The sequence below is a fragment of the Hyperoodon ampullatus genome (assembly GCF_949752795.1).
Source record: "Hyperoodon ampullatus genome assembly, chromosome: 6".
NCBI classification, from domain to species: domain Eukaryota; kingdom Metazoa; phylum Chordata; class Mammalia; order Artiodactyla; family Ziphiidae; genus Hyperoodon; species Hyperoodon ampullatus.
In genome coordinates, this window is record NC_136919.1 from 69,458,015 (window position 1) to 69,471,062 (window position 13,048).

Genomic DNA, 13,048 nt, shown 5'->3' on the forward strand with positions numbered 1-13,048 from the left:
TACAATATTTGTTTTTCTCTTTCTGTCATACAGAGACTGTCATACAGAGTGAAGTAAGTCAGAAAGAGAAAAACAAATATCGTATATTAACGCATATATGTGGAACCTAGAAAAATGGTACAGATAAACCGGTTTGCAGGGCAGAAATAGAGACACAGGTGTAGAGAACAAACGTATGGACACCAAGCGGGGAAAGTGGCAGTTGGGGGGGGGGGGGGCGATGAATTGGGCAATTGGGATTGACATGTATACACTGATGTGTATAAGATGGATGACTAATTAGAACCTGCTGTTTTAAAAAATAAATAAAATAAAATTCAAAAAAAAACCTTCCATCAAATATGTGTAATTTAAAATTAATGTAATCATGGAGGTTTATCTTTTTTTCCTAAATATTTTTTTACTTAAATGAAAATTTTAAATGAGCATCTGTGATTTCTACCAGAGTCTCTCAGTGTATGGAAACTTCTTTCCAACCTAACCTGAGGAGATAGCAAAATTGTTCAGCCTTGCAGAACAAAACAAATAAATAAAATTCCACAGTGAACACTCATTGCCAGGCTTTTTTTTATCTTATGTTTATGAGCATGCCTCTTCTAGAAACAATAACACCAAGTGTAAAATGACTCACTATTATACAGATTTAGATATATTGCTAGTCAACTAATGTTTCCTAAAACAAAACAAAAAAATGCTGAAATGCCTGTTACAAAATGATTACTCTATGAGCAGCTGTTATTCCTGGCTCCCAAGGACAGCATCTAAAGAGCCATTCTATCGTGTAACCCACCCCCAGGGCAGCTAAAAGCTGAATGAAAAAGTATAAATTGAGATCATATTCTGGACATTGTACCTTTCCTACTTAGGTCCCTTTCCCTCACCTAATACCATTCACAAAATCCCCTTTTAGTAATACCAAGTTACTTTTAAAATTTGGTTTCACAAAAAGTCACCGCTGAGATGAACAGCTAGTATACCAAATTACAACACAATGATTTCTTTACAGCTCAGTTATTAAACTGAAAAACAGTGTTTATAATCAAAGTGCTGACACAACATTAACAACAATGGTGAGAAGGGCATTGTTAGAATATGGCTATCATAGTTGTTTGTTATTTGTCCTAGAGGGAAATCATGTTCCAATAGCTCTTCTATAAAACATCAATTAAAGAAATGTCAATACTAACATTCTCAAGCTGCCTTGTAAGGAGCTCTCATTTTAGCTGACGTATCCATAAGTGACACTAAAGCCAATTTTCAGTGCTATAGAAAAATTACAAGATTGAAGTAACTCCCCACAGCCTTATTTATCTGACGTGTTCATAACAGAAATGCAAAACCATAAAATAGGGCTATCTGAGCTGGGAAAACAAAGACTAATTAATCACATTAATGGAAAACTAGCTTACAAAGTGCTGATCAACAAAACACGGAAGAACAATTTCTGGAGATGGGGGTCAGTTATCAGGGTTGGAGAGAGGATGGAATCTCATGTTAGGATGGGGCTGGCAAGAATTCTGAGCGATTAGGAAATTGGATGACAAGTTTCCTACAGTAATCCCCTGAATGGAAATTTCACAGGGTCCAAAAAATTTTATACCAGCAAGTGAGTTCCCTAATTTAGATGCTCACACCTAATTTGTATTATAAGTGAAAATATATATTCATTCAACAGATATTGGTGAATCACCATGTTGTGTCCTAGACACTGGGCAACAGTAAATGACAAAGATACACTCTAGGGCTTCCCTGGTGGTGCAGTGGTTGAGAGTCTGCCTGCTGATGCAGGGGACGTGGGTTCGTGCCCCGGCCCGGGAAGATCCCACATGCCGCGGAGCGGCTGGGCCCATGAGCCATGGCTGCTGAGCCTGCGCGTCTGGAGCCTGTGCTCCACAGCGGGAGAGGCCACAACAGTGAGAGGCCGGTGTACCGCAAAAAAAAAAAAAACACTCTGGCTAGGAGAGAATACAAACTAAATCAGTAGATTATTTAAGGTAAAGGATGTTAAGCACTTGAGAGTGGGCCATGGAGTTCTCTAGGGAAAGGTGATGGCAACAGATCCTGGCCTTTTCTAATAGGAAAGGTTATCAGAAAGTAAGAGAAAGAATATCTGGTAAGGTTTCATAAGCCATGAAAAAAAGTCGATGGCCTGAAGCCACTGTAAGGTTTGAATGCACCAAGGACATATAACCTGACATATTTTAATCAGATCATCCCAATTGCTGTGTTGACAGACAATAAAGGTTCAAGGGTAGAAGGGTGAAGAGAAGTTAGCAGGTTACTACCACATCCAGGCAAGAGAGGATGAGCAGATTAGTCTGGATTATGTCAGCCGAGGTGACTAAGAAGTGGACAGGATGCTAGATTCATTTTAAAAGTAGACAAGACAGGATCTACTGTCAGACAGATGTGAGGTATGAGAAAAAGAAAGCATCAAATCTAACTCTAAAGTTCTTGGCCTCAGCAGCTGGAAGGCCTGGAGATACGGAAGCCTGCAGAATATCTAGAATTCAGTTCAGGACAGGGTGAATTTGAGCTATTGGACATGCTAGAGGAGATGCTGTCATAAAGTTGGCCACAAGGGTGAGACTGAGCTGGACCAGAAATGCCCAAGCCATCAATGACTAGATGCTGTTTACAACCATTAAAGCTATGAGATAGGATGAGGTTACCAAATGGGCTAGTGTAGAAAAGAGGCCCACATTTTGAACTCTGGGGAGTGAGAGGAAAAGCAGGAGAGTGCAGGATCCTGAAAGCCAAGTGAGGACTGCTTCAAACAGGAGACAGTGATCAACAGAAGTTTCTAAGAAAAAGTGGGGCAAAGCCTATGACTGGAATAAATTTAAGAGAGAAGTGGGGGAGAAGGGTTGGAGACAGTGAATAAAGATAAGCCTTTTCAGAAATTTTACTATATATATAGGGGCGTGGAGAAATACAGTGGGAGCTAGTGGGAAGAAAGATCAAGAGAGGGTTTTTCGGTTTACTTGAAGATGGAAAAGATGGAAAAAATAACAGACTGTGTGGATAATAATGAGAATCATCTGGAGAAGGGATGTGGGCGAGAAAGGGATGAATTACTGTAACATGATCCTGTGTATAAGAGAGCGGATGGCCTTAGGAGAAGAGATATTATAGATATGAAGCAGGTAGAAACATTAAGATCTCTACTGGTGTCTTCCCATTTCTCCATGAATATGAAGAGACTTCATGAGGTGAGGGTGAGGATGGGGAAGATGGGGAAGCTTGAGGAAAAAGAAGATATGAAACAGTCAATCAGGAGAGTAGTAGAGTGAATGAGTGATGGGAATGCAACATGAATTACCCACACCGTTGAGGACCAACTTCCAGTTACAAACTGAAAGCAAGAGCAATCTGCATATTGGGTGTTTCTCCACAGCCACACTCAGCTACAGAGGTGCAGGTACAGAGTAGATAGATAGTTGGATTTACCAGGGTTGAGTTATACCAAGGAAGAGTAACAAAGTCAGAGAGTGGCAAGGGAGCTGAGATATGTGCAAGGAAATATAGTAGCTTAAACAGAAGTAAGGACAGGAGGGGAGGGAGAGACTGAAAAGTTGGGAGCATTACTGAATCATACATCACAGTGAGGTGAAAGGATTGCTGGAGTCCCAGAACCAGAGGGTGTGGGCTAGACAGACAGAAGGTAGTCAGAGAAAGATGCCTGAAAATGACAGATGACACTGAAAATACAACATACCTAGTGGAATGCCGAATGGTTAAGAGTGAAAACTAATTACCCTTTCAAAAGGCTGTCTTTCTATTGTACACCCTTTAGTTCTCTGTTACTGCAATAACAAATTACCTCAAATACAATGGCTTAAAACAACATAAGTATGTAACAGTTCAGTAGGTCAGAATTCCAAAATGGGTCTCACTGGGCTAAAATCAAGGTGTCAGCAGGTCACTCTCTTCTGGAGGCTCTCAGGGAGAATCTATTTCTTTGCCCTCTGCAGCTTTTAGGGGAGCCCACGTGCCTTGGTCCTAGGCCCTCCTCCTCCATCTTCAAAGCCAGCAACAGCAGGCCAAGCACTTCTCACATCACATTACTCTGACCTTTTCTGCCCCACTCTTCCTCATGTAAGGACCCTTCTGATTGCACTGAATGCACCCAGGTAAACAGAATAATATCCCTATTTGTAAAGCCAGCTGATTAGCAACCTTAATGCTATCTGCTACCATAATTCCCTTTTCATGCAACATAACATACAGGTTCCAGGGATTAGGATGTAGACATGCCGATGGCAGGGAGTGGGGGAGATGTTCTCACTACATTTTAACAATTTAAATACTATCATACAGCCATATGTATGAAAGGATGATAACAGAAGAGGAAATCATACTCTCTGTTTCAAATTACATCCCCCCAACCATTTATCTTTCTAATGCCATTCCTTACAGCAGTATAAAAATTACTTTGAGGTTTGCAGAGCACCTATCCGATAGCAAGCCAGGCATATGCTCGATAGCAAGGAGAAGCACCTCTATAATTTAAGACTGGTCATAGGTAATCTACATGGAACTTCACGGCATTTACATAATAGTATTTCCAGGATCCTAAGCAAAGTACTTCAAATTGAACATACATCTTACTTTGTTAAAACTGTACAACATTTGGCTTTCAAATAAAAACCCAGCTGGTTTATTCTTTCTTCCCAGCATGACCTTCGATAGCAAATAACAAAGTACAGGATTTCTTCATACTGCCACTGGACTAGTTTTTGCCATTCATGAGAAACGCCTGCACTGCACTTTTTTTTTCCCCCTCCATGCTTCCTAGGGATCTCTTTCCTCATTGCTAAGGAGATGTGCATTTTAGCCCAGTGACCTCCGGGCATGCACATCCTGGTGTGCAGTGCAGTATGCTATGCTCCCCATAATGTCAGTCATTATTCTTCCTGACTTTACTTGTGCTCTCTGGTTGAAGCACTTAAGATTAATGAGGCATTTGTTCTCAATCAAGAAGCTATTTATGAATATAGTTCCCCTTACAATAAGCTATGTAGATTTCTCTTTCTCTCTCTCCATTACCAAAGTGGGGTAGGGAGGGTTTGTGTCTATTGAGCAAAAGGGAGAAGAATGAACAGAAAAAAAAAAAAAAAAAAAAAAAGATTTGTGACTTTTTTAGCCTGTAAGCAGTTCCCTAACAGAAAGGCCTCCACATCATAGCTATGCTGTCAGGAAATTGATATCCTCAAATGTGCTGTTCTGTTTGCTTAAAGTAAAATAATTACTACCACCCTGGCCTTTGTGAGCCAAGGTTTAAGTCTGCAGCTGTTCAGAAAAATCTGCCTCCTCAGGAGGGAAAAGGTAATTCTGAACTCAAATGCGTCACCTCAAATGGGAGAGTGTGGTCTGGCTAGCGGCTTCCAGGGACACCTCACTGGAGAAGAGAACTGGCACAAGCAACCACTTGGCTACACACAGCCATGGCATTTAACAAGAATACAGCCTTTCTTTTTCTACTAGTTTTACTGTGTCTGAGGATCAAAGTCAGCCTTTCAGACTGACAGCCTCTCACCACCTGGTCTTGACAGTATCCCATGGAATAAAAAAAAAAAAAAAAAAAAACAGCATAAAACACATCACAGGGAGAGGGTGTGCCACCACGACCTCTCAAGGCCATAGTCAATCAGATCTAAACATCAATGGCTCCGATCCACAAAGCCAATTCAGAGCTCCTTGTTAAAGAAAAATGCCAACTCGGTTGTCATTTGGGAAACTAGATTCAGGGGATTATCCAGCTCTGGGAAAGGTCCTCCAGGCAGAAACTAGAGTCAATATGAAAGAGTAAGGACACTGCTCTAACTCAACCACCCAATAACACTAATCATTCCATATTAAGTATGTGACCAATTACACTATTAGTGCTGACTTTATTTTCAATGTAAACAAACAAAAATCATTCAGATACATTGCTCAGAATTAGGCCGGTTGTTCAGTCTACTTTCCACTCTAAAAACAAGTAACTGAGAAGAGTAAAAAAAAAAAAAAAAAAAAGAGTGTGGGCCTGAGAGTGAGAGGCCTGAGTACTGCCATGAATCTGGGCTCTCTTACCATATAGAGGGGTGATCCTAGACAAAGAAGTTACTCTCTCAAACCCCTGGCTCAGTATCTGTAAAATGAAATTTCTGAGATAGATGAAGAATTCTTTAGTCTTTGCCAGTACTAAATTTTATGGAAGCTAGAAAAATTCTATCCTTGCTACTTATTTTGGTTTATATTTAAATCAGCAGTTATTCTGAATCTATAGGTCAAACATTTTAAAATGAAATTATTACTTTTTTTAAAACACAAGACTTCCAAGAGCCAAATGATTGGCAATTCTAACATCTATTATCAGTACCACTATTTTTATTTGAGGAGTTGGAGAGGAGATATAATGGTTGTATTTTGCAATAAGGGTAACATAATCCTCAGCCACATACATTTTCTTTAATTATCTCTACCCTAAGAGAATTCCCATGTCAGAGAGAAAGAAGAGAAAGCACTGCCTTCAGATTTAACAGAGTGCGGTTAGGGTTGCTTCGTATCAGTTACGCCCCTATCTATAGGACCAGCCTCGATGCACAGTAGGAGTCAGACTCTATCTATTAGACCAACTTCCTCCATTATTAGCCAGAGTACATAGAGTTATAGGGATTGGGACCTCACTGTTCCCAAAGATGAGTTACCAACTTTCCAAGAAGTTGATCATTTTTACCTGAGCCTTAAGGGTAGGGAGTTAAGACTAAGGTATATGGGCTTCCCTGGTGGCACAGTGGTTAAGAATCTGCCTGCCAATGCAGGGGACACGGGTTCGAGCCCTGGTCCGGGAAGATCCCACATGCCGCAGAGCAACTGAGCCCATTTGCCACAACTACTGAGCTTGCGCTCTAGAGCCCGCGAGCCACAACTACTGAGCCCGAGTGCCACAACTACTGAAGCCCGCACGCCTAGAGCCCATGCTCCCCAACAAGAGAAGCCACCGCAATGAGCAGCCTGCACACCGCAACGAAGAGAAGGCTCCGTTCGCTTCAACTAGAGAAAGCCCACGCGTACAACGAAGACCCAATGCAGCCATAGATAAATAAAAATAAAATAAATAAATTAAAAAAAAATAAAGACTAAGGTATATTCCAAAGATTAAGAGTTCAGATAAACGTGTTCCAACAAATGACACAGATTCTTTAGCTCACAAGCTTTAGCAACACTGTGGGGTTGGGTTTTTTAAAGACCACTACCTCAGGTACTTCCAGATTTTAACTTTGTGATTATGATTCATGCAGAGAAAACACTCCACTTTCTTTCAAAAGCCAAAAAATAGCTATGTGCAGCCTTGGAGGGCATGAATGGCAACCACTACTCAATCTATAGATGCCACTTATTTATAATCAAGCAATAAAAATAAATAAACAAACAGCACCAAAATGTTTATTTTTAATCACTGCAATTGCTTATTCCACTCTTTGTAAGAGGAAAGAAGATGCTAATTCCAAATGATTATCAAGGTATAGCTTGTGCTCATATCTGTTAGTCCATTTAAAAAAAAAAACAAATAAGCAAAATAAAGAGAACAGTGAATAGATAGGTGGCCAAGGTGAAAACCTATTTCATGTTTGGGTTTTGATTTCTTAAAACCACTTTGAAAAAAAAAAACAGAATGCTATGTTTGTTATACATATATAGTACAACTTTATTACTCTACAGAGTATAATAAATGCTCTTCAATAGATAATAAATGTGTGCAATTACTTAGTTCAAGTATTTCATTATACAGAATGAAAATTCTAACCTTTAAGGTGTTTTAATTTTTCATTTCAAAATCTACCTTTTCATAGCACAGCAATATCCACCCAACAATATAATATACAACTGTGTATTTTACTGTATTACTTTGAAATGAAAATATTTAAACAAATTCTCCTAAATTAAGAGCAAAGGGATATACTGAAATAAAAAGAAATCCAGAGGATGATGTGCATTGCCACAGATTCCTGAATATCAGGTAGATAAAGTTATAGTAAGGCCTTTAAAGTCACTTTTTAAAAAACAACGAAAGTTTCCTTGAATACATAAAAACTACACTGATCCAGCCAATAATTACCAATGTCACTTCTATTCCTATACTTTTCTGTTACTCGTCACCTCTGACCAGGTTAAGAAATACAGGAATAAATTTAGATTTCTTGAAGGTGCCCAATTCTTAAGGAAAACTAATTAAGGCAAAATGGAAATAAAAAACAACACAGAATCAAGGGATTTTAGGGTGAGAAGAGGCCTTAGATATACATCTCTAGTCGAACCTTCTCATTACGTTGCTTTTAAATCTTCCTGTAATTAAGATTTTAGATTATAGGTATGTGAGCTACTGTGTCTACCCCTCCCTTCCCCCCAAGAATTACATATGGTGATTAAAAAAGCTCCCTAGTAAGGCATAGCACAAAATGATACTTTATTTGGACTTTTTCACACTGACAGTGAAAACCTACAGCACAGGCTTAATGCTACCCTGGACAGAAGACTGGCAACTCAAGATTTGTCAGGGTCATAAATCTGAGTATGACGTGACTTCCCATATGTTAAATTACCAATCTTCCCATGAAGTTTTCACTCCCATTTTGGCACTAAAACAAAACCTCACAGTGACCCCCACTGCAAAAGAAACATCCAGATTTCCTGCAAAGAAACAACCACCAAAAAGCTACATTATTCCTAAATTTTAAAAAGAGAAAATCTTATCCATATTCCTCTTTAACCTCTTAACCTTATATTTTATTCTTTAGAATTCCATTTATAAATTCTTTAGAAGATAGTATAGAAAATCCTCCTGTGATTTATTAGCATATTACCTCTTAATACTCTACAGAGTATTCAGCACATAGATTATTATTTTTTACAATAAAAGTATTTAGGTTACCAGTTCATTTCCAGACATTTAACTAACATCCTCCTTCATAATTAGAAGTGAAGCCCTAAAGTAGAGTTCAGGAATTTTACAGAAATACTCAGACTCAAAAACAATTTTTCAAAATAGGGATAAAAAAGAAAACAGTAGGGAAAAAACGTGAAAGAAAGCAATACAAATTCTGTATTTTTACAGTGAGAATATTACATTATATTTTTTATTAGCAGTAACTTGTAGTCATTATAAAATGGAAATCCATAAACAGATTAGACACAAAACTCTAGTAATTTAGGTGAAAAGTGATTAGATTCAAATTAAGACTCAAAATAGCAAGAAACACATTCTAGAATCAGAGTAATGACATTCAACACCTAAAAACAGAACTTGGTCATGTTTGGAATGCACTCTAAAGCGTTACTATAATGAAGGAGTAAAAATGGCTCCAAAATGAATTACATAATCACAAAAGGGTTAGAAACAAACAGAGCTGAAAATAAAATACTCTAATAAACGCAAACATAGCTTTCATACAGATCTATTTATCTGAGCAGTACTGAAATGGGACAAACAGGCACAAAGCAATGATATTTAATTAGAACTATGAGATATACAACCTGAATGTCAGGAGAGACAGGTATGTGGGGAATTATTTCACTGTTTCATTTCGTTTCATTTGAATGTGAGCAGGGAGCTAGGGTTCTAGAATCCAAGATAGGGTGTTATTCAAAATTTTAACTAATCTCTCCCTCTAACACATGCAGCTAAAGCTGCAGTACAGCTTGTTGTTTCTTATTTTAGATGACATAAGTGGCTAAAGTAAAGAAATAGTAGCAAAATGAAACACAGTGAGGACTAAACCAAAACTGGAAATGGTGAGAGCACTGAAGGTCACAGACCAAGGTCACAGATAAAAGCTCTGCAAGTTCAGAAATGATCCAACACTATACCAGGTGTTAGAGGTGTTATAGAGAAAAATGAGACACAGTTCTGGCCTCCAGTTACTTAAAAACTAGCAGGGCAGTTTGGTCCGGAGCAACTTCCACGCTTTACAATTGGTAAATAAAAAGACAGCTGGTCTGTGAACATTGATTCCAGCCTTATGTATATTCTCACCCACCAAGCCCAAGTTGAAGCTGACAGAATCTTCTAATGTATGAATTTATTTACTTAGTTATGGTCTGGGACTGGATGAAATAATCGCTGGGATGCCTTTGCTTCCAAAATTTAAATAATTGATACTTATCTCTATGATATAGTGTTCCTCTTTTTTCCCCAGCTTTATTGAAATATAATTGACATATTGTATAAGTTTAAGTTCTACAATGTGATGATTTGATATATCTATATATTGAGAAATAATTACCACAATAAGGTTCGTTAACACTTCCATCACCTCACATAATTACCTTTTGTGATTAAATCATTTACGATCTACTCTGCTCTCTGTGGTGACAGCATTTAAGATCTACTGTTGGCAACTTTCAAGTATCTAATAGAGCATTGTTAACTACAGTCACCATGCTATATACTAGATCCTCATAACGTATTCATCTTGTAACTGAAGCTTGTACCCTTTGACCACCTTCACCCATTTCACCCCCACCCCCCACCCCTGGCAATCACCAATCTATGCTCTGTATCTATGAGTTCAGGTTTTTTTAAGATTCCAATAGAAGTAAGAGCATACAGTATTTGCCTTTCCCTGACTTATTTCACTAAGTATAACGCCCTCCAGGTTCATCCATGTTATCACAGATGGCAGGATTTCTTTCCTTTTTTATGGCTGAATAATATTCATTGTACATGTATGTGTGTGTGTGTGTATCTACACACACACACACACACACTTTTTTTAATCCATTCACCCATCAACAGATACTCTTTTTAAGAAGAATCTTGAAAAAATAGAACTACCACATACAATTCTCACACATACCTTATGAAAATGAATACAAGGTGTTTCAGGCTACCCTCAAGATATTCAAAGCACTAATCATAAAAGAAACAGAATTAACTGAAACAATCACATTTGTTGTATAAATACATATCCCAAGCAAAATATGCTCTTGGAGTGTTTTGTGTTCATGATGAATAAGCCTTACCTTCACAAACCATGTTTAAAAAGAAAATCCCAGGAAATAATTAGTAATTAGAGTTAGTGAAATAAAAGCCAGCAATGAAATAGCATTTGACCTCAGCTGCATCGTTAGATTTCCACTAGCTTTTTTAGAGCTTCTATTTATCAATAAAAGGAGGTCTAGGACTCCTCTGGAACCTAAAACTAACAGTGTGAGATTGATTCCTAAGAAAGCAAGTTCTAAGTGTACTTTCAAAATGTAATCATTTCAGCCACAAAATCCAAAGAATCATACTTAAGTGCTTAGTAAAAAATTAATATTGCAACACTCAATGCCACACTAAATAAGGGTGTTAAAGCCAAAATATCAATATTATCAGTTACTTCTCAGCAACGATTAAAATAAAATTCAATTATTTCTCAGGAGAAAAATTTAGAAATAGTGCGTCATGGACAGAGTTCACTCAAAACGAATAAACTGAAAAAACAATTGGCTCACTGAGAATTCAGATCATTTCCAATTAGAACTAAGAAAGTATGTAGGTCTAAAAAAATCAATGCAAAGCTGTATTTAAGAGCTCCCATTTTTACTGCAAATTAAAAAGAGATTTACATGGTATCAATATTAAAATACAAAAGGCACACTGTATTTTCTGAGGGTGCAGAGGGGTTAAGGTTAATAGAAAGATGCTTCAAATCAGTTGCAGAGAGTGATTAAGTATTTCCTTCTGTAGACATGCTAAAGGAAAATGACACAATTGATCAGAAGCTGCCTTAGAATCAGGGTGGCTGGCCTAGGCCTGGCCCTGGCTCTGCCATGCAAAGGACAGTAGTACCTTGGATAACAGGACTGCTCGGTGTGTGAGCACAGGAGCCAAGCAGTAACTGTGGATGGAACAGAGAACTCTTCATGCCTTGGTGAACTGGATTAGAATATCTCTAAATTCTAAATCTATACTTCAGGGTGAATGAGGGGATATCATTAGTAAAACTGACTCTACAAGGCTTTATTTTGGCTCATATAATATGAATAGAACCAGCTTGATAAATAAGAGCTGAATATATTTATTATATCAGGACTTCATGGCTGTTTTAAAGATGCTGTACATTTATACAGTTTTTGTTAACATAATGAACACACCAAAGGAAATACCAAAATGTTATCTGGACCCACAAATGAAAAGAATTCTTAAGTTGGAGATATTACCTCTAATATGAAATCAGATTATTTGGACTATAAAGAGTGTCCATATTTTGCCCCATCTTCCCCTCACTACCCCAGAGTGAATGCCAGCAATAAAATCATACAGAAAGACATTCTCACAGATGCCTTTAATTTATAGTCACCATATGTCTATTTCAACACTGAGAGCTAAACATATATAATCATGACATAAATTTTCCTCATGTAAAGCATTGTCCTTCAGGTTTTTAGCTTTGGTTGCAAGGAAATTTAATTTATTATCATTAGAGATCATTAAGGAATAAAGCAAATGCTACTATTACAATCAAAATCAAGCTGAGCATCTGCTCTGAGATCAAGAGTGAGGGATACAGTCTTGAGATCTGATCAGTCTCCACTTTCAAACATGTTCTGACACCTCTTGAAAGAGAATTTTTAAGAAAAGTTAAGGTAGCACATAATCAAATGGCAAAATGGGTGACATGGTGGATTAACAGAATGGAATGCAATGCTTGGATGTAAGCTAAAGTTTCAACAGGGTCTTCAGGAAAAACAGTTTAGGTGAAGAGAAATCTGTGTTCTCCAAGTGGGGAACCATTTGTTGTTGAAGTTTCTATCTCAAGTTCACAGCAATGCCTAGCACAGAACACTCTAAAATTTTCTAAAGTATGAATGTATGAATGAATAAGTGGGGAAGACCTCACGCTAGTGGAATAGTTGTGAATTAGCACAGTTTCCTGAGAGGTCACTGAAGATTCCCACCTTCACTGTTACTTAGAAGACTTATTTTCAAGAACTGCAAAATAGAGCTGGGCAAGAACATGAAGCATTACTTTGGACATGCTCTAATAAACCAGTAGTCTCCATAGGTTCCTGAGCAAAT

General features: G+C 37.9%; 1 protein-coding gene across 1 annotated transcript in view; it reads right to left on the reverse strand.

The window, feature by feature from the left end:
• The window catches only part of KDM4C (lysine demethylase 4C), a 424,529-nt gene that overhangs the window by 147,312 nt on the left and 264,169 nt on the right, over positions 1-13,048 (reverse strand). The gene's annotated exons all lie outside the window — the stretch shown is intronic.